General features: G+C 40.8%; 1 protein-coding gene across 4 annotated transcripts in view; it reads right to left on the bottom strand.

The window, feature by feature from the left end:
* nlgn1 (neuroligin 1) overlaps positions 1–6076 on the bottom strand; it is a 378835-nt gene extending 372759 nt beyond the window's left edge. For 3 of the 4 annotated variants that reach the window (XM_017304370.1, XM_008407824.2, XM_008407825.2), the window contains exon 1: positions 5578–6076. The gene's annotated coding sequence lies outside the window, so the exon portion shown is untranslated. The remainder of the gene's footprint in view (positions 1–5577) is intronic. The other variant, XM_008407822.2, reaches the window with a different exon arrangement.
* Between the last annotated feature and the right edge of the window lie 13142 nt (positions 6077–19218).

Raw genomic sequence — 19218 nt, 5'->3', positions numbered from 1 at the left:
GGAAATGGACTGGTGATGGGCTAAGTTGTGAGGCGAAGGCCAGTGTTTTGCCTTAAGGCTGCAGTTCAAGGGTTATGTGAGAATACTCTTGTTTATTTGTTTCTTATCACCTTTTTGGTTTGAGAGGATGGCCCAAACTAGTTGGCTCGGTGAGGGAGGAGATCATAGTCTGGCTTAATATACAGCCTATTACAATGTTAATGCTGCGCATTGAAAATGCAGTAAAGAGAAGCCAGCGTATTACAATTTGAGGGCTGCTGGAGCTGACAGAGCAGCCGTATGTGACGAGCTGGAAGTAAAAGCGTGCACTCAGTGACACTGCATAAAGCTTATGGCCACCTCAGGTCTGCAGGGAGAGGCCACATCATCCGTGATGATCGTTTCAGTCAGGAGGAGAGGTGGCTGCTAGCAATGCCAGGTCTATATACTTCTTTGGCAGGGCAGGTAGGGAATGATTTACCAAAGCTACGGCAAGCGTCACTGGTTGAAAACAGCCAGAACGGCCCATGCATGATGTATTGAAACAGCAATTTCACAAGCTGGCTATAAATACAGAGCAGCTTCAACAACAATAAAACAATAGTAAAAAGGAAAGAGCTCTTCAGAAATAACAATAAACCACCATAAGTCAACTGGAAGTGTATAATTTACAAAGAGGCATAATCCTAAGTATAGAAACGGCAGATAATGATTGGAGAGGGGGAGAGGAAGGAGTGCTGGCATCAGGGGAGCGCTACCGAATGGGGAGAAAAAACGAGGAAGACATCGATGAGGAGAGCAGAAGTTTTCTGAGATATGTAGATCAGAGCCCATGTGGCCCGTCTTCCACACACACACACACACACACACACACCCACACACACCAAGACCAACCACACAGGACAAATGCAAATGGAGAAGAAATAACAAAAAAATCAAAGTTCATTAAAAAGGTCAGTGGCAGATTTCGTCTTCATCACACCACCAGGAATAGCATTCATGTCACATGGTGTCATGGCTTTTGCTCTTCTACTTTTTTTTTACAGAATATTTTAGCTCTGAAGGAGTGGAGCATTACAACGGAGCAGACCTGCTCTGCTCAGGTCTGCTCCCACCCACAAACTGGATCCATGAGGTGACAACAGCTCCCAACAACATGGAAGGAGGATACGTCCATGTTTACCACCAACCCATAAGTATTGAAATATTCCAGCCAAAAATAAATCAAATCCTTTATTATGCAATGCATATCCTAAAACAAAGAAACATTTTACCAATAATGTAACAAGAAATTGGCTGATTAGTATGTAACAAAAACATCTTTTGAAAATGTAATGACTGCAGCTGATACTGCAATAACATGCTTTTTTTTAGAAATAAAAGAAGTTTCACAGTTTTTATGCATTTTGCTTCTGAAAATTATAGTTGCACTATTTTCATGCTTACTTATAAGCATGAGCATATGTAATAACTACTTAGCATCACTCTCTTTAACTGTGGTTGTGGGAGGCAGTTTGAGAATGAGCTTTCATACCAAATGTTTTATTTATAATGCTGCCTTTGAGTTTAGACATCCATCCATTCATCCATCCATCCATTCATCCATCCATCCATCATTACCTTACACGTTCATCCCATTAAAGTTTTGAGTCTATCTCCAGCATTCAACGCGTCAGAGGCAGGGTCACCCTGGACATTGCAGTCCATTGCAGGGTATATTTTTACATGTAAACTCATAATATGACAAAGGGGCAATATTTTCATAATGTTTCTTACATTTGCTGAAATTGAATTTGATACTTTATTTAGCAGAATATGAGAATTCTAGAAGTCTAAAGTTTAGCATCTAGTTTAGACCTACAGACTTTAGAAAGGACAGAGGCAGTAGCAGAGGGACAGTTTTATTTATTTTTTGTGGTGGGAGTTGGAAAATATACATATTCTTTTCTTTTTGGGGAGGAGCGGGGGTGAGAGGAATAGAGGGGAACATTTTTTTTATGAATGTGTATTTTGCTAACATTACACTTTACATAAAACTCAGGCACAAATCATGTGAGTTGTATTATTTTAGGATTTTTATTAATATAAACAATTCTTGTTCTTTGACAAAGATGTTACTGACTCTAGCAGCCTTTATTTGTGAGTGGTCAGACAGGAAAGTGGGTAATGAAAGAGGGAGAAGACATGCAGCTATGGTTGCCAAGTCGGGACTCGAACCTGCAACAGTCGCATCGAGAACTCAGGTCTCCTTATGTGAGTTGTGCTCTACCCCCACACCAACACAGCACCCGTACAATAGACATATTCAAATATTTGAAAATTCAGAAGTTATAATTGATTTCTTTAAGAACATGGAGTTAATGGCTAGTGGACTTATTAAACCTATCATGCATCAATTAATACCTGCTGAAGTACAGGAATACCTATTAATGTAATTGGCATTAGGAAAATAATTATTTTCTAGTCGGCACCAAAACTGGCTGCAGCCCACGGCCCCACGTCCAGGTATGTCCAGCCCTGCCTTCTTGTATAGCACTGTTACGTTTTTAATTGATCTTCTTAATCAAATCAATAACATTATAACCAACTAATGTCTAAATAAGCTATTGGGAAAATGTTATGCTATTGGCTCAAACATTTTGTAAATAATTGGAATGTTACATTTTATATTTTAACATATTTTTTGCACTTTTAGAATGAATGACATTGTTGCCCATTTTTAAATTTTTGGTTGCCACATTGTTATTTCTGAGTGTATGTGTTTCCACATCAGCAGAGCTAGCCTAAGGCAAAAGCAAACTAAGCAGCCGAAGAAATAGTAAAAACAAAATTTCTCTTAGGGTCCCCCTTGTGGCCGTGTTAGGTCACGCTTCGCTGGTAATATGAGCTGCAATGTGCAGTGCGCGTTCAAACCTCCAAAGCTCCGGTGGAAGATAAGTTGGCAAAACAATATTGCAAAAATTGACTGGTACATCAGGGAGAGAGAAAAGAAAGACGAAGACAGCAAAAGAGCCCAGGTAAACGTTTGTTTTAATGTGTCTTGGCAATGTAATGTTTATCAAAAAGATTTATGAAGCTGCTAACAGAAACTTAGCTTGATAGCAACCTTGAATGGTTCAGTTGAAAAGCCAAACATGTATGCTACCATGTTTGCATTTGCGCGAAACTGAGTTTTAACTTTAAATGACTTCATTCTCCTGGTTGACCGGAAATGTTTCTAATGTTTTTTGGCTTCAAAGCGGTGTGTTTGATAAGATTTGATAACAAGAATTAAAACAATGATATTTTCTAGCAAAATGTTTTACATTGGCCAACATGACTGCATTGGCGATATGTTGTTTGCTGCTGAGCATAATCATTTATGTGGCTAAAACAAACATTATTTTTACATCCATCCATCCATTTTCTTGCACCCTTGTCCCTTAGAGGGGTTGGGAGGGTAGCTGGTGCCCATCTCCAGCTAACGTTCCGGGTGAGAGGTGGGGTCACCCTGGACAGGTCGCCAGTCTGTCGCAGGGCAACACAGAGACAAACAACCATGCACACACACACTCACACCTAGCGACAATTTGGAGAGGCCAATTAACCTGACAGTCATGTTTTTGGACTGTGGGAGGAAACCGGAGTACCTGGAGAAAACCCACGCATGCACAGGAAGAACATGCAAACTCCATGCAGAAGGACCGGGGCCGGGAATCAAACCCAGAACCTTCTTGAGCAAGGCAACAGCTCTACCAACTGCGTCACTGTGCAGCCCCATTATTTTTACATCAACTTCTAAACTTCTTCAACATACCTTCAAAATCATTTGAAGGCTCAATATCAACCCGGTACTGGTCTACATTCTCAGGTAAGAAAGATTCATCAAGTATAAAGTTAATTTTTAGCTATTGGAATTACGCCTGCCCTGCGACAGACTGGCGACCTGTCCAGGGTGACCCCGCCTCTCGCCCAGAACGTTAGCTGGAGATGGGCACCAGCAACCCTCCCAACCGACTGCCAGTTACCGAACTTTAAAAAGCCCATCCTTGCTGATTTTGATTTTTTTTGTATGAAATGTTGCTAAATATAGGAAGAAATTTGATGAGCTGGTTACAGTGGGATGATTATTGTTATCGTAAACATGCAGACCTGACCTGATGGGCCTGTCTGTCTGTCAAACCTCTCAGTGCAGAGCAGAAGAGGACAGACGCTGATTTTTAAACCTTTGCTGAGTGAGATAAGATCAGGGGACAAGATTTGCTTCACATGTAAGTACTGGCCGTTCACCGATCTCCAAAAATTAAGGTAATCGGCGATTTATCGGCGCCGATAAATCGGCCGACCAATAAATGCATCCTATACATACAAGGTATAATGTAAACAGCACTATCAGAGATGCAATACGTTTATCATAGGTGTGTGAATGATCTAATTGTCTGTTGATTGCAGAAATCCACGTTGTTAGCAGAAATAGAAGGCCCCAAAACCAAATTCTGCTTAAGGCCCCATGGAGGCTTGGACTGACCCTGCACATCAGCCAACATATCTAACCACTGAGGCTCTCTGAATGTCACACAAAGCTTTTTTTTTAAAGGATTCTGTCCTTAAAGAATGAATGTGGCAACCAGATATCCAAGCACCCGGAACCTTCACTTCTTTTTTGTGTGGCAAAAGTCGTTAGGTGCGCACACACAGATAGACACACACATCCTCACAACTACCGCATTCATCCAGTTTTATATGGTGATGGTGCCCCCGCAGTGGCCGACAGGCGCAACTTTCCTCCGCCTCCCGCTTCTGAGACGGGAAGAAGATAGTTACACTATATAGTTACACTCAGACGCATCTCCGTCCTGACACCTCACACTGAGCCCGCTGGGAGCTCTATCTTCATCTGGACACACATCCTGCATAACAGCAATATTGTAAAGAGACATATTCCACTGAACCCCAAAGGTTAAACAGATTACACTCCAAGGAGGGTGGATAAAAATTAGTTTAGACAGAACCTGGTCAGTGACAGAAGACTCCCACTCCGCAGGTGGTAAAGGACACGCTGATTTATCCGCGTTCTGTTCGCTGTAAAATCCTATTTGTGGGCGCAAACTCCCAGCAAAGCCTCTTCAGACGCCCGCTAGAATGTCTAACGTTTAGCGCAGCTCGCTCGGCGAGAGTGCGCGACTCTGTGCGTCTATGCGCTCGGAGCGCAGAGAGAGGGAGTCAAAAGTGGCTGACAGAAAGGGAAAAAGAAGACTTTTCTTTATGCTTCTCAACAAAGACCACCACGAACCCCCCTCCCCTTGTCCCCCTGCCCACCCGTCCCCCTTCACCTTTCCATCACCCACAATGAAAAAAAACAAAACCAAAAAAACAAAACAATAAAACAGACATGCAATTTCATTTTATGTTGTAAGTCAGGCAGCGTTCATCTGGACTTAACGCTCACCAACACATCTCCGGGATAATTCTGATAATTCTACTGTGAAAAATCAAGTACTAAACATCAGCCCACTCCATCGTAGTTGCTTGATTTCACTGGGAAATAAGCAGAGCCTCAAAGCCAAATTACTTAACGCCTCACGGAGCTTACAGAATTTAGTCTAGACGTTTATTTACCGTTAGAGAAGAATCCCATTCGTTGCGCTTTTATTTCTTCCTTCACACAATATTCCTGTTCGCGTTACGTCCCGTTAGGATAAGGTCCAGTCCTCCTAAAAGCCCCATAAGGACAGAGAATCCTGATGTTCCAGCGTTGGGAAATCAAACTGGTGCACTTCTCACTCCAGAGGTAAAAACTCAGCTCTGATGCGGTCCAACACCTCCAAACGCGTGGAAAGAAATAAGGAGCCCCTTTTAGTTCAGAACAAGTGCGCTGTAAATCCAAAATGTGTTTGGTTCTTTACTAAGAACTGTTGGAAGAAGGATTCTCCTGTGACCAGCAGGCTCCGGGTTTCTGGACGCGCACCGGTCTACATCTTAATGAAGGTGATGCTGGAGGAAAGGAAACAGGAGAGGGATTTTTTCCCCCCATCGTCCGCTCCTCACGATTCAGGCTGCACTTGGCTGATAAAACGCCGTCCTCTCTCCCTCTCTCTCGCTCTCGTTTCCTCCCCCCCTCCTCCCATCCACCTCTCCTCCAGCTCCACGGTCTCTGTCGCAGACTTTCATGGAGCAGAGACGCGCCTAGCGGCCTCTCAGGGAACACCACGGCCAGGAGATTCCCTCCGCCCCCTCCCTCACCTCAGCGCGCTCTTAAAGAAACACGGAAGTGGGAGACTCATTACTTTCTCTACTGCTTCGTGGAGAACAATCCATGTAGTTCGCTGCTGCACATTATTTGTGCACATTATTTGTGCACATTATTTGTGCAGCAACGAAATATGCAGTAGAAAAAAATAAGAGAATGAAGTAACAGCATGTGAATAAACTTTAAGTTTGCTCAGGTGGATTACATAGAAACACATAATTTATTAAAAAATAATAAAGCCTGGCAGACACAATCTAATAATTAAAAATGTTAACTTCTATGTAATTATTTTAGGTGGTATTTTTTAACTAATTGCGATAAAACTTAATGAAAAATTAATCTTGGACACAAATTCAGCCTTCATTCTAGTACATTTATTCAGAGGAGCAAAAGTCATCTTAAAACAGAATGAATATTCCAGCTCATGGTGGTAGCATGGTGGAGCGCAGTGTTGTAGTACTCGAAATCGGTCTTGGTCTCGAGACTATTTTTTGATGGTCTCGGACTCGACCGCATTTGATTTCGGTCTCGGGCGCTGAGGACTCGGCATTTTATTTCAAGACCAGTCGAGACCGCAACTGTGAAAATATCACTAAGCGTACAGCATACTGTCCAGTTTATTTGTTAACATCTTTGTTTTCAGTGGATGCAAAACGCACCGATTAAAATCCAAGCAATAACGGGTTTCTGTTACTCCCCCTCCCCACCTTTCACTCGTACGCGGCTCTGAGACATGCGCAGTGGTTTCCTTTGAGCGGCAGAAGATCTGTCTAATAGTCAGTAATAGAGTTACGCTACATAAATCATAAGAAATCCGATGGCCACAGCTAACTCAGCAGCGCTTCGCTTTCACAGACGGTGAGGACTACGTCTAACTTTTTTCGTTACTTATAAAAGTAGCTCAAAGAAAGGTAAGCTCAGTTGACGTGATGTTAGCAAAGCTAGCTGAACAGAGACACCTAAGCATTTGTGATGAAAAAAAGTTGTCACTCACTGCTCTGAATTATTGTGCGGAGGTGTTGACTGACCTGTTGCATATATGGGACAACGCTGTGTCCAAAAGTCTGCAACATAGTGATGTGACATTCAGGGACAGTCCGATTCTTCTGAATGACTCTTTACTTAGAAAATAGGACTGGAGTGTCACTGAGAGCCGTTCTTTGTTCTTGTAATGCTTTGCGTATACTGCAGTAGTAGCTATCATTATTTTATTTAATCATATACATCGATATTTTTTTAATTAAATAAATAAAACACAAGAACGAAAGAGTACGCAGAGCATGCACATTGCTCTATGATTGTTTTCGTTCAAAGTGGCAGCTGTAATGTCTGCCACGGTGTCAGACTACCTGTTCATGTAGCGGGAGAGAGGGTGAAAACAGTCACGGTGAGCGCCTTGTGCTTGGTTACTTCTTTGTTGCTCCTTGGTCAGTGTTCATAGTTGAGCATTATTTACCGTCAGGGCATTGCCTCAATTGCCATGTTTAATGGTGCAGACAGTGATGGTTTCTGACATGAGCAATATGGGTAAACACCCAGGGTGTTATCTTTTTAGGGATGGCACCAGACCACCGTTGATTGTAGCACAAAGATGGAAGCACTTCATTTTAATATTGGTAAAATGTATTAAGTATTTAATATCTAGGTGTTTTTATGGGAATATGGATCTTTCAGATCAATTTGAGAAGCAATTTTGATCATATTTCATATTTTATCGTATCATTTAGCGTAGGCCGCTGGTCTTGGTCTTGACTTGGTCTTGGACCCTATAAGTCTTGGTCTTGTCTCGGTCTCGATACGCTCTGGTCTTGGTCTTGTCTTGGTCTCGGGTTAGGTGGTCTTGACCACAACACTGGTGGAGCGCCATTATATCAGTTCTGCTTTGTTCTTTTTTAAAATTCTGTTGTTTTCTTTTTTGCTTAAAACATTGCATGTTTGGACTATCTTTTTTATGGCTTTGAGAAGCAACCAAACAAATGAGGTGGATAAGCAGAGCCAACAAATAATTCAAATTTAAGTTCAAAACATATTTAGTCAATCCCAAAGGGAAACTAAATAGTGGTGTCATCCAGCAATATTGTCTATAATGCCTGAAAACTTAAAACTGAGCTGTTAGCATGTCAGGGACTTCTCATTTGTAACCACAGTTACCACATGTCTGCTACTGGAGATCTGCCCGCAGCATCACCATCCACAATGAAAAAAACATTGTAAATTTACAAGTTTACAGATTGATATGCACTACAAATCTGGAACAAACTTACAGAAAACTGCAAAACAGCTCAAACACCGAGTGCTTTTAAAAACTAAAAACCCACCTGTTATGATTTGCTTTTGAAACAATCAAGGAAACATGAATGAACATTCTGATGTGCAACCATGGCACTTGACAAAATGTAATGCTTCAGTTGTTAAAGCATGACTTTGTATTGTTGTGCTTTGTAAGTAAAGCACTTTAAAATGCTTTGTTGCTGAAAGCTGCTATACAAATATAATGATGGGTTGATCGCCGTTAGAATTTTAGCTGTTTGTTCCATTTATAGTTTTCTGCTCCTTGTTTTAATTTCCTATCATTCCAATGCTTAGAGAAAAATGCAAAATAACCAGCATCAACAAAATCTTCTGCCTCATTCATTTTAATAAGTATGTCATGCTTGACACTTGAATTTTTTACAGATTGACCTCAGTAATTGAATTCCACACAAACACCCACCACTGATCCACACAACACATAAATGCATCTGTTTGTTTTCTGTCACTCTACTATACCTGCTAGTAAATTATTTCCAATGGAGACATGCTTTCTACAGAAACCTGTGATTGATCTGGTTAGTGAACTACCTGGATTTCAATTCCCTTAACTCTTTACTGCCAGAATTTGTTTACAGTCAAGTAAAAAAAAAAATATTTTTTGTGCGTCTCTGCTGAGAAACAGATTCTAAACCAAGATCAAATTATTTTTAAACAAAACATAAATGAGGTATTTATAATGAAAATTAGTGTAGCTGAACATGGTTGGACAAAACTGACACTGAGATAGCAGCAGAGTGGTTTTCATATGGTCCTTGGTCTGTGTTAATACAGGTCCTTCTCAAAAATTAGCATATTGTGATAAAGTTCATTATTTTCCATAATGTAATGATAAAAATGAAACTGTCATATATTTTAGATTAATTGCACACCAACTGAAATATTTCAGGTCTTTTATTGTTTTAATACTGATGATTTTGGCATACAGCTCATGAAAACCCAAAATCCCTGTCTCAAAAAATTAGCATATCATGAAAAGGTTCTCTGAACGAGCAGTTAACCTCATCATCTGAATCAACAAAGTAACTCTAAACACCTGCAAAAGATTCCTGAGGCTTTTAAAAACACCCAGCCTGGTTCATTACTCAAAACCGCAATCATGGGTCAATGATGACCTGACTGCTGTCCAGAAGGTCATCATTGACACCCTCAAGCAAGAGGGTAAGACACAGAAAGAAATTTCTGAACGAATAGGCTGTTTGCAGAGTGCTGCATCAAGGCACCTCAGTGGGAAGGAAAAAGTGTGTCAGAACGCTGTACAACGAGAAGAGGTGACCGGACCCTGAGGAAGATTGTGGAGAAGGTCCGATTCTAGACCTTGGGGGACCTGTGGAAGCAGTGGACTGAGTCTGGAGTAGAAACATCCAGAGCCACCGTGCACAGGCGTGTGCAGGAAAGGGGCTACAGGTGCTGCATTCCCCAGGTCAAAGGTCAAGCCACTTTTGAACCAAAAACAGCGGCAGAAGCGCCTGACCTGGACTACAGAGAAGCAGCATTGGACTGTTGCTCAGTGGTCCAAAGAACTTTATTTGGATGAAAGCAAATTTTGCATGTCATTCGGAAATCAAGGTGCCAGAGTCTGGAGGAAGACTGGAGAGAAGGAAATGCCAAAATGCCAGAAGTCCAGTGTCAAGTACCCACAGTCAGTGATGGTCTGGGGAGCCATGTCAGCTGCTGGTGTTGGTCCACTGTGTTTTATCAAGGGCAGGTCAATGCAGCAGCTATCAGGAGGTTTTGGAGCCCTTCATGCTTCCATCTGCTGAAAAGCTTTATGGAGATGAAGATTTCATTTTTCAGCACGACCTGGCACCTGCTCAGTGCCAAAACCACTGGTATTGCTGACCATGGTGTTACTGTGCTCAATTGGCCTGCCTACTCTCCTGACCTGAACCCCATAGAGAATCTGTGGGATATTGTGAAGAGAAAGTTGAGAGACACAAGACCCAACACTCTGGATGAGCTTAAGGCTATCGAAGCATCCTGGGCTCCATAACACTTCAGCAGAGCCACAGGCTGATTGCCTCCATGCTGCATTGAAGGCTGCAAAAGGATTCCTGACCAAGTATTGAGTGCATAACTGCACATAGTTATTTGAAGGTGGACTTTTTTGGTATTAAAACACTTTTCTTTTATTGGTCGGATGAAATATGCWAWTTTTTTGAGACAGGGATTTTGGGTTTTCATGAGCTGTATRCCAAAATCATCAGTATTAAAACAATWAAAGACCTGAAATATTTCAGTTGGTGTGCAATGAATCTAAAATATATGACAGTTTAATTTTTATCATTACATTATGGAAAACAATTAACTTTATGACAATATGCACATTTTTTGAGAAGGACCTGTATTTTGACTGTCTAAAACAATCATGGCAATGTTTTAACAAAAGAAATATAGAAATATTCTATGCAGTAATATCCCATTGGATAATTACTGCAAGGATGATTATGTTTCAGGTTGCAAAAATGATATGAGGCCAACTAACAGAGTGAGCAGCAACTCATTTCCTCAACAACCATGTCAGAAAGATGCATCCTGTGATCATAGAAAAAATGTTAGTCTGTTTCAGAAGGTTCACATAAGTATTCTGCATCAAACAATAAATTGAGGTTTTTTAAAAATAACATTTGGTTAAATTTTCCATCCATCCATCTTTTTACACTTATCCGGGATCAGGTCATGGGGGTAGCAGCCTCAGTAGGGAGGTTCAGACTTTCTTCTCCCCAGCCACTTGTTCCAGCTCCTCTGGGGGAATCCCAAGGCGTTCCCAGGCCAGCCGAGAAACATAGTCCCTCCAGTATGTCCCAAGTCTTCCCCGGGGCCTCCTCCTGGTGGGACGTGCCCGGAACAAATCAGCAGGGAAGGGTCCAGGAGGCATCCTAAACAGATGTCCGAGCCACCTCAACTGGCTCCTCTCAACATGAGGGAGCAGTGGCTCTACTCTGAGTCCATCCCGGATGACTTACCTATCTCTAAGGGAGAACCTGGACACCCTGCGGAGAAAACTCATTTCGGCCGTTTGTATCCGTGACCTTGTTCTTTCGGTCATGACCCAAAGCTCATGCCCATAGATGAGGGTAGCAACGTACATCATCCAGTAAATCTAGAGCTTTGTTTTTTTATCACTACAGATCATCGTTACAGCACCAGCTTCACTGCAGAAGCTGCGCCCATCCGTCCCGCTCAATTTTTCCCTCATTAATGAACCAGATCCCAAGATACTTAAACTCCTCCACTTGGGGCACTATAACCCCCTCATCTTCTCCTCCTGAATCCGTGGTTCAACTATCCGACAGACCCTCTTCTCACGGATCCCCGAATAGACCTTGCCAGGGAGGCTTAAGACTGTGACCCTTCTATAATTGGAGCACACCTCTGGTCCCCCGTCTTGAACAGGGGGAACACCACCCCAGTCTGCCAAATCAGGAGAACTTCTCCTGATGTCTATGCAATATTGCAGAGTCTCGTTAACCAACACTACCCTACAACATCCAGAGCCTTAAGGAACTCTGGGCGGATCTCATTGCCACTGTGGAGCTCTTTAACCACCTTGGCGACCTCATCCCCAGAGATTGGGGAGCCCAACCCAGATTCCCCAGGTTCCACTTGCTCAATGGAAGGCATGTTGGTGGGATAGAGGAGGTCTTCAAAGTATTCTGCCCACCAGCCCACAACATCCCGAGTCGAGGTCAGCAACACACCATCCCCACTAGAAACAGTGTTGGTGCTGCACTGCTTCCCCCTCCTGAAATGCCAGATAGTGGTCCAGAATCGCCTTGAAGCCATGCAGAGGTTTTTCTCCATGGCCTCTCCGAACTCCTCCCACATCCAAGTTTTTGCCTCAGCAACTACCTGAGCCACATGCCGTTTGGACTCCCAGTACCCATGTTCCGGGCCCACATGCCAAAAAGGCCCGATAGGTCTTCAGCCTGACAGCATCCCTCACCGAACGTGTCCACCAACAGGTTCGAGGTTTGCTGCCGCAACAGGCACTGACAACTTTACGGCCACAGCTCCGATAAGCCACCTTGACAATGGAGGTGCGGAACATGGTCCACTCAGACTCAAAGTACTCCACATGAAGTTGCATACCTTTAATGTATGCAACTTCATATCTTAAAATAAGATTACCAAGTCTTTTGGTAGGAGATTGAAATGAGCCTGAGTTCATTAAAAAGAAAATAAACAAGTGAAGCAAAAAGTCTATTAAAATATTGTGTTCTGTCACTTTAACTTTTGTACATGCAAGGACTGAGGCAAACGTAAAGGACTATGGCAAATGATACAAGTTTTACGTGTGTGGGATCGGTTGGACCCCATTTCTTCATACAAGGGTTATGAACGAACAATGTTGTGTGTTAAGTATAGCTCAACATGAGGTGTGAAATATTTTTTTTTGTTGTTGTTCTGCCTAAGATCAGTTGGTGTTCGGTGATTACACTTTTCCTGAATTCTGATTGACTGAGGGGCAGGACTAACTGGAGTACCGAAAGAGAAGAAAGAGATGACGAGGAGACTCTGTGAAGAGTGCTGGAACTTTGGTGAGCCATTTTTTGGGGACAAAAACGGCTAAAAGATGCAACAACTTAGTTGTGCACTAACGCCAAGGGACATCCGATGGACCGAGGAAGAAGTGTTTGGTGAGCTGGATACATGCTGGAGGTCTACCCAGGAGCCTGTGGAGAGGGAGAGACTAGCTACACCTGCGCTGGGCCCACTGTTTGGACTTTGTTGCGTTTTCTCCGCCTTTACTGAGAGAGGCGTGGATTAGCTGACTGTTTTACGGATAGACAGTCATCAGGACTTTATATAAACCAGTCACTGTGGATTGAGGACCAATAGTGAGTGAGTGTCGTCAATATCAGGCCTGCAGCGGTGCTTTTTGATTATATTGCAAGCTTTCTTTTTTTTTTTTTTTGGTGGGCCCACTAATTAAAAACTGTCATTTATTTTCTGTGTATTGTGTTAAAGACTAAAGTACTCTTACAGTATGTGTTCCGAACTGTTCAAAAATAAGTTAAGTTAGAGTGCTATAAGGGTTTAAAAGAAAGGGAAAGTCCCTATTTCTAAATAAGGTGTTTGACAAGGCCAGTTGTATGTTATTTGTATTTTTGGGGGGTTATTTGAAGGTTAAAGAAAAAGCAAACAGATAATATCTGTTTTAATGTCTAATCACTCAGTCGGACATATAGTCGATTGGTAATACTATTCCGTGTGGTGGTATAATCCACAATTTAATTTTCATTCTGAAGTTTTTAAATAAATACTTGACCTTTATAAAGTCTCATTATTCATGGGTCAGACATATGCAGTTAACTAAGTTGAATCCTTTACAACAAATTAGCACCTGGTGGTTCATGGGAAATGTCGATAAATGACGAGGAGTAATTGGATGCTGTAGCTGTTACTCTTACAGTAAACTAGTCCTTTCATCTTCTTTATTAATATGGAGCAAGAAAATTTACTTTATCAACTTGTTTCTATCTTAATAAAATGTAGTGATACTTTTTTTTTATTTACCAAAACAGCTAAACTGAATTGTTCTTTTTCCTAGAACTGTGTGTGGGGATTAGTGCAAGTAATGTGTGACTAGTCCTTTCCAAACAGAAACTTTCTGTAGGGAAGCCCCTAGGCAGTATCTCAGATGATATTGAGACATTCCAGCAGCAACACACAGGTTTTAAACAAGTTTGTTTAAAACAAACAAGAAAATAGGTCTCAATGAAGTATGCACAATCACACCAAGGCATTATAAAACTGTGAGTCACATGCTATTTACACATATGTCCGTTCACACAGTATGAATTGTACATCTAAACTCATATACACACCACTATAGGGCACTGTAAGTGTACTTGCAACATCTACAAACAGCTAGAATGTCACACTTTGGCAGATGGACCAGAGCTCTGACTCCTACATTCAAACAGTAGGGCTAACTCACTCACATTGCAAAACATAACCCACAGAATTGTGATTTAACTGTCTATGTCTCTCTCTTGTGGGTGTGCTGAGAAATAAAACATCTTTGATTTTACAATCCAAACAGCGGGATTGTATGGATTGTACAATTCAAACAATAGTACACATTGAACACATTAGTTCAATGTGTCAAACTAATATTCAACACATTAGTCTGTGTTGAATAATGTGAAAGAACAAAATTGTCCATAAAAGGAAAGTTTCTGTGACTGTGTGTATGGTTTCTCCAGGCACTCTGAATGTTTCCCAAGATCTACAGGAATTCTTGTTGAGGAAATGAATGAGGAGCAAACCAGTGAAGTGCTGTCAGTATCTCACCTCTCTAAATTATTATTATTATTAGATTTTCCTATGAGATGAATAAACTTTTTTTTTTTTTTACATTTTAATTGAATTTGAAAATAGATGCTACAATGGTAAGAGAAAATTAGTCTGTCCACTTGACTGTTTTCTGATATGTTCATTTATTTTGCATGATTTCAATCTCTTTATGTCCAAAATAGCTGAATTTACTCATTGCCTGTTTAAGTATAGAAGTCTAGACAAGGCAGTGCAATGCCGTGTCTTACCGCAGGAGGCGCTGTGTCACAGATAAAATGAAGCAGACATTTGGGCCATGCCCATTGCTGTTTCTCTTTATATTGCCATCATACATGCTTGATCACCCATGTACTACAGATTCTGACATTCCATGGTCTGTTTAATATATTACATGGATGTATGCAACTTATTTAATCTTTCTGATTGGCCATAAATACGCAATAAAAATACTCATGATGAAGCAGAAAGTACAATGTCTCACCAATAGGTGGCAGTTCTGAGCTTTATAAGCAAAATGTGTAATGGCTGATCTTCTTCTACGCATTGAAAAGGCTGAAAAGTAAAAAAGACTGTCACAAAATAATATTGCAGGTTGATTCTCTCTCTGGCAGTTATCTACATCACAGCAGCCAGACAAAAGTCTTAAAAGTTTACTTTTAAAAAAAAGTAAATGGAAAATGAGATAAACAAATTTTTGCAACAGAGTGACAGAGATATCCAGAAGGATCAGTGCATGGACTTTATATGCAAATCAAAGTAAGATGCAATTTTTGAAAATCAATTATCCTCAATTTTAATAAGAAAAGAGAAATCAACCGGGGTAAATTTTATTTTAAAACATCAAAATTTGACCCTAGATTTTTTTTTCCTTTTTACTATCAGTATGGATCAAAGCATCAGTATGGATACTTTAATTCATTCCATGCAGCATGGAATTAATTATGCCTTAATTATAATACTAAATAAGGCATAGTTAAAAGCGATTAAAATAAATAAATACATACATTTTTCAATTAAGGTCAAAACTGTGACATAAGTTGATTCAGTGCCTCATCAGTCAGGAACCTTACCACATGTCAATTAACTAAACCCAAGGTGAGGCATAACTCCACCCCAAGATAAAATTAGTAAAATTCTACCAAAGTGGTTGGAGCCAAAAGACACTGAGCTCTGTAAGCTAGTGTCACAGTTGTCAGCAGCACAGCAGAAAAGAGAAGAGAAAAATTATGCCTGTGCAAACACAATTCATCGACGTTCACTTTTGAAATTCCAAATTCTAAATGAGGGCGTGTCTGAGTGCGCAGGGTTTAGACACAAACAGGAGCTGTTTGACATAAACATCGACCAAGCTGTACCGTTTGGAAAATTCAATTGCAGTAATCACCTTTCATCCCAAAGATTGTTTAAGATTAAATATTGCAGTGTTGAATCCATTTATGAAAAAATTGTCACAATTTGCACAATAAAAGGATTACACCCAAACTGCTCAATTTTTTTTTTATATATTTAAAAAACTAAGTTTATCTAAACCCCAAATTATCTAAGCATCGCTTATAAAGGGGCACACCATCTATATAAACGTGGTGTATGCACAAAACATTCGCTGAAACTGGCATTTCAGCCCCAACCTGGTCTTGAAGACCAGGCTGGGGACCCACCGGTCATACTAAACCTAGATCAGGAGTTCTAATGGCATTCAGGTTGTTCAAATTGGAAGGACATTCTGTCTCCGAGAGTCATAGGATGTGGGACGGCTGATCAGTAACACTGGATTTTCTTCCTCCTGTCCCCCTAGGACAGTGCTTTTCTCAATTCCAGTCCTCAGGCCCCCCTTGCTCTGCATGTTTTAGATGTGCCTCTATTCCAGAACAGCTGATTCAGATGATTACATGCCCATCAAGTACTGCAGAAGCCTGTTAATCACCCACAGGTTCAATCCAGGTGTGAAGTAGAAGGAAAACACCTAAAACATGCAGGGCAGGGGGGCCTGAGGATCGGAATTGAGAAACACTGACCTAGGATCAGCTAGTTGATTGAGAACTTTTGAACTGCAACTGTTTTGCCAAAGTTGCCTCTATGCTGCAGCCTTTCTTGCTGTGCTGTTGCTGCTTTTTCTGCTGCTGCTGCTGTGTGTGCTGGGATTCTGGTCATGCTGTTTTGGTGGACTAGCAGACATTTTTGGGATTGTGTGTGCCTTTATGTGTATTAGTTTGTATGAGCAAGTGGGTCTATAATCACATTTCTTATGTTTTTTTTTTTTTCTTTTGAATGGGAAATTGCAGGACTGTTTTTTTTTTTACCTCCCTTTGGAAAAGGGGAACTGTGTGGATAATTTATGAGCTCTGTGTTTTTTGTTAAGTTGATTTTGTTGAGTTAATATCAGTTTTCTTTGGGATTGATACATTTGCTAAATAATTTGTTTTTATTTAGTCGTTGGAAAGTGTGCGTTCTTTTTTGTTAGATCTGCAGGCCAACTGTGGTGCTGGTAGTCCAAGAAGTAATGGTTGTGTTCTGTGTGTTCCCTGCATTTTAAATTTGTAGCGCATGCTTTTCCTATTTTGTGTGAGCGGTGTCTCCTCTTTTACTCCATTCCCTACTTTGACACCAACTCCAGTCAGTAAGTCTCAGGTTCCTTTGTCTTTGGTAAGGCTCATTAATTTCATTAAATACTAAATTAACATTTGTGTTTGATACTTGAATTGTGTCTGTCCTTCCCAAGCTAAACAACCAGAGTCTTTAGTAAGTGAAGTAGTTGAAAAGTGAACTTTTTGATGTCACCACATCTATAAAACACAAACCTGATGGTAGGATGTGTTTTTCCCTCACACAGACTCTAACTCACATAAGTTAATTTGGAGATGAGGGGAAACGGGTGACTCGGTGGTGAATTGCAGAATTAAAGCCACACTGCATCATAATTCCTCCCAGACATTTTTCACTCCATATCAAACTTTACTTATACATAAACTTCATCATAATCCTTAAAAACTGCAGTGTTATTAGTTCTTTGTCTGGTGAGCCATAGCTACAGGATCATAAAAAAAAAGGCTTATAACTTAAATCTTGAATCAAAGTCTGCAGAACAGTTCATCAATGTTTTCTCACTTCTCTCCCCAGATGATCACCAGGGTGATGTAGATCACAGATTGACATGAATCATCTAGCCACGCAGGGCTGGCCCAAGGCATAAGCAAACTAAGCAGCTGCTTAGAGCCCCTGGGCCCTAAGGGCCTCAGTGGAGCTGATTTTTTTTTTTTTTTTTTAGTAATCATATCAAAAACAAACAATTTCACTCTGAAGTAATTTGTTCTTACAATAATATATTTGATCATGTATTTAGAAATTATTTTAAGGATAAAAAGAAAAAAACAAAATGCTCTTAGGGGCCCCTGGTGGCCGCGGTAGGTACTGCACACTTCGCCGGTAACATGAGCTGCCGTGCAACGTGCAGAGCGCATCCAAAAAGCAAAACAATGTCTCAAAAAAGGACTTGTCATTCAGGGAGGGTGAAAAGAAAAAGGAAGAATAGAAAAAAGCCAAGGTAAAGCTTTGTTTTAATGTGTCTTGGTAATGTAATGTAAAAGGCTTGTAAACCTTCTAACAGAAAATTAGCTTGATAATGATCTGGAACGGTCCAGTTCAACAGCCAAACATTTATGCTGGGGTTGAATTGATTCTCCTGCTTGGCTCTGTATATTTCTGAGGTACTTTTGACTTCAAAATGCCGTCTTTGATAACGTTTGATAATAATTAAAACTTCTCAATGTTTGACATTGTCTAGCAAAATGTTTTTACGTCAGGCTATAGCCTATAGCTGCTACATCGATGAGCTACACTATGCTGTAGTTGGGGATATGTTGTTTGCTGCTGAGCAGAATCATTGAGTGGCTAAAACAAACATTATTTTTACATCAACTTCTAAGTTATGTGAAACTTCTGTTAAAATCATTTGAAGGCTCAGAATCAGAGCAGCACCAGGTATAAATTAATTTTTTAGCTATAGGAGTAACGGTTAAGAGAAATGTTTTTAACGAAAAAACGTCATGAATATGTGTGTATGTATTCCATCTTATGTTTGGCTGCACCGATTGCAGTTTTCTGGCCGATCCCTGGTTACAGATCTTTAAAAAGCCTGACCTGCTGATTTTGGTTTTGGCTGATATTAATTTTTTTGTCTGAAATGTTGCTAAATATAGCAAGAAAGTCACTGAGTTGGCAACAGTGGGGTGAATATTGTTAACTGCAAACGTGCAGACCTGACCTGGTGGGTCAGTCACACCTCTCACAAGAGGACAGAAACTGATTTGTAAACCTTTGCTGACTATAAGATTAAGAGCTAAGATGGGCTTATCCGCCCCCCAAAATTAAAGAAATTGGCACCCAGACATCAACTGGTC

This window comes from Poecilia reticulata, linkage group LG4, assembly GCF_000633615.1.
Source record: "Poecilia reticulata strain Guanapo linkage group LG4, Guppy_female_1.0+MT, whole genome shotgun sequence".
NCBI lineage: Eukaryota > Metazoa > Chordata > Actinopteri > Cyprinodontiformes > Poeciliidae > Poecilia > Poecilia reticulata.
The sequence above is the reverse complement of the archived record's forward strand: the minus strand, read 5'-3'. Positions and strand labels throughout refer to the sequence as shown.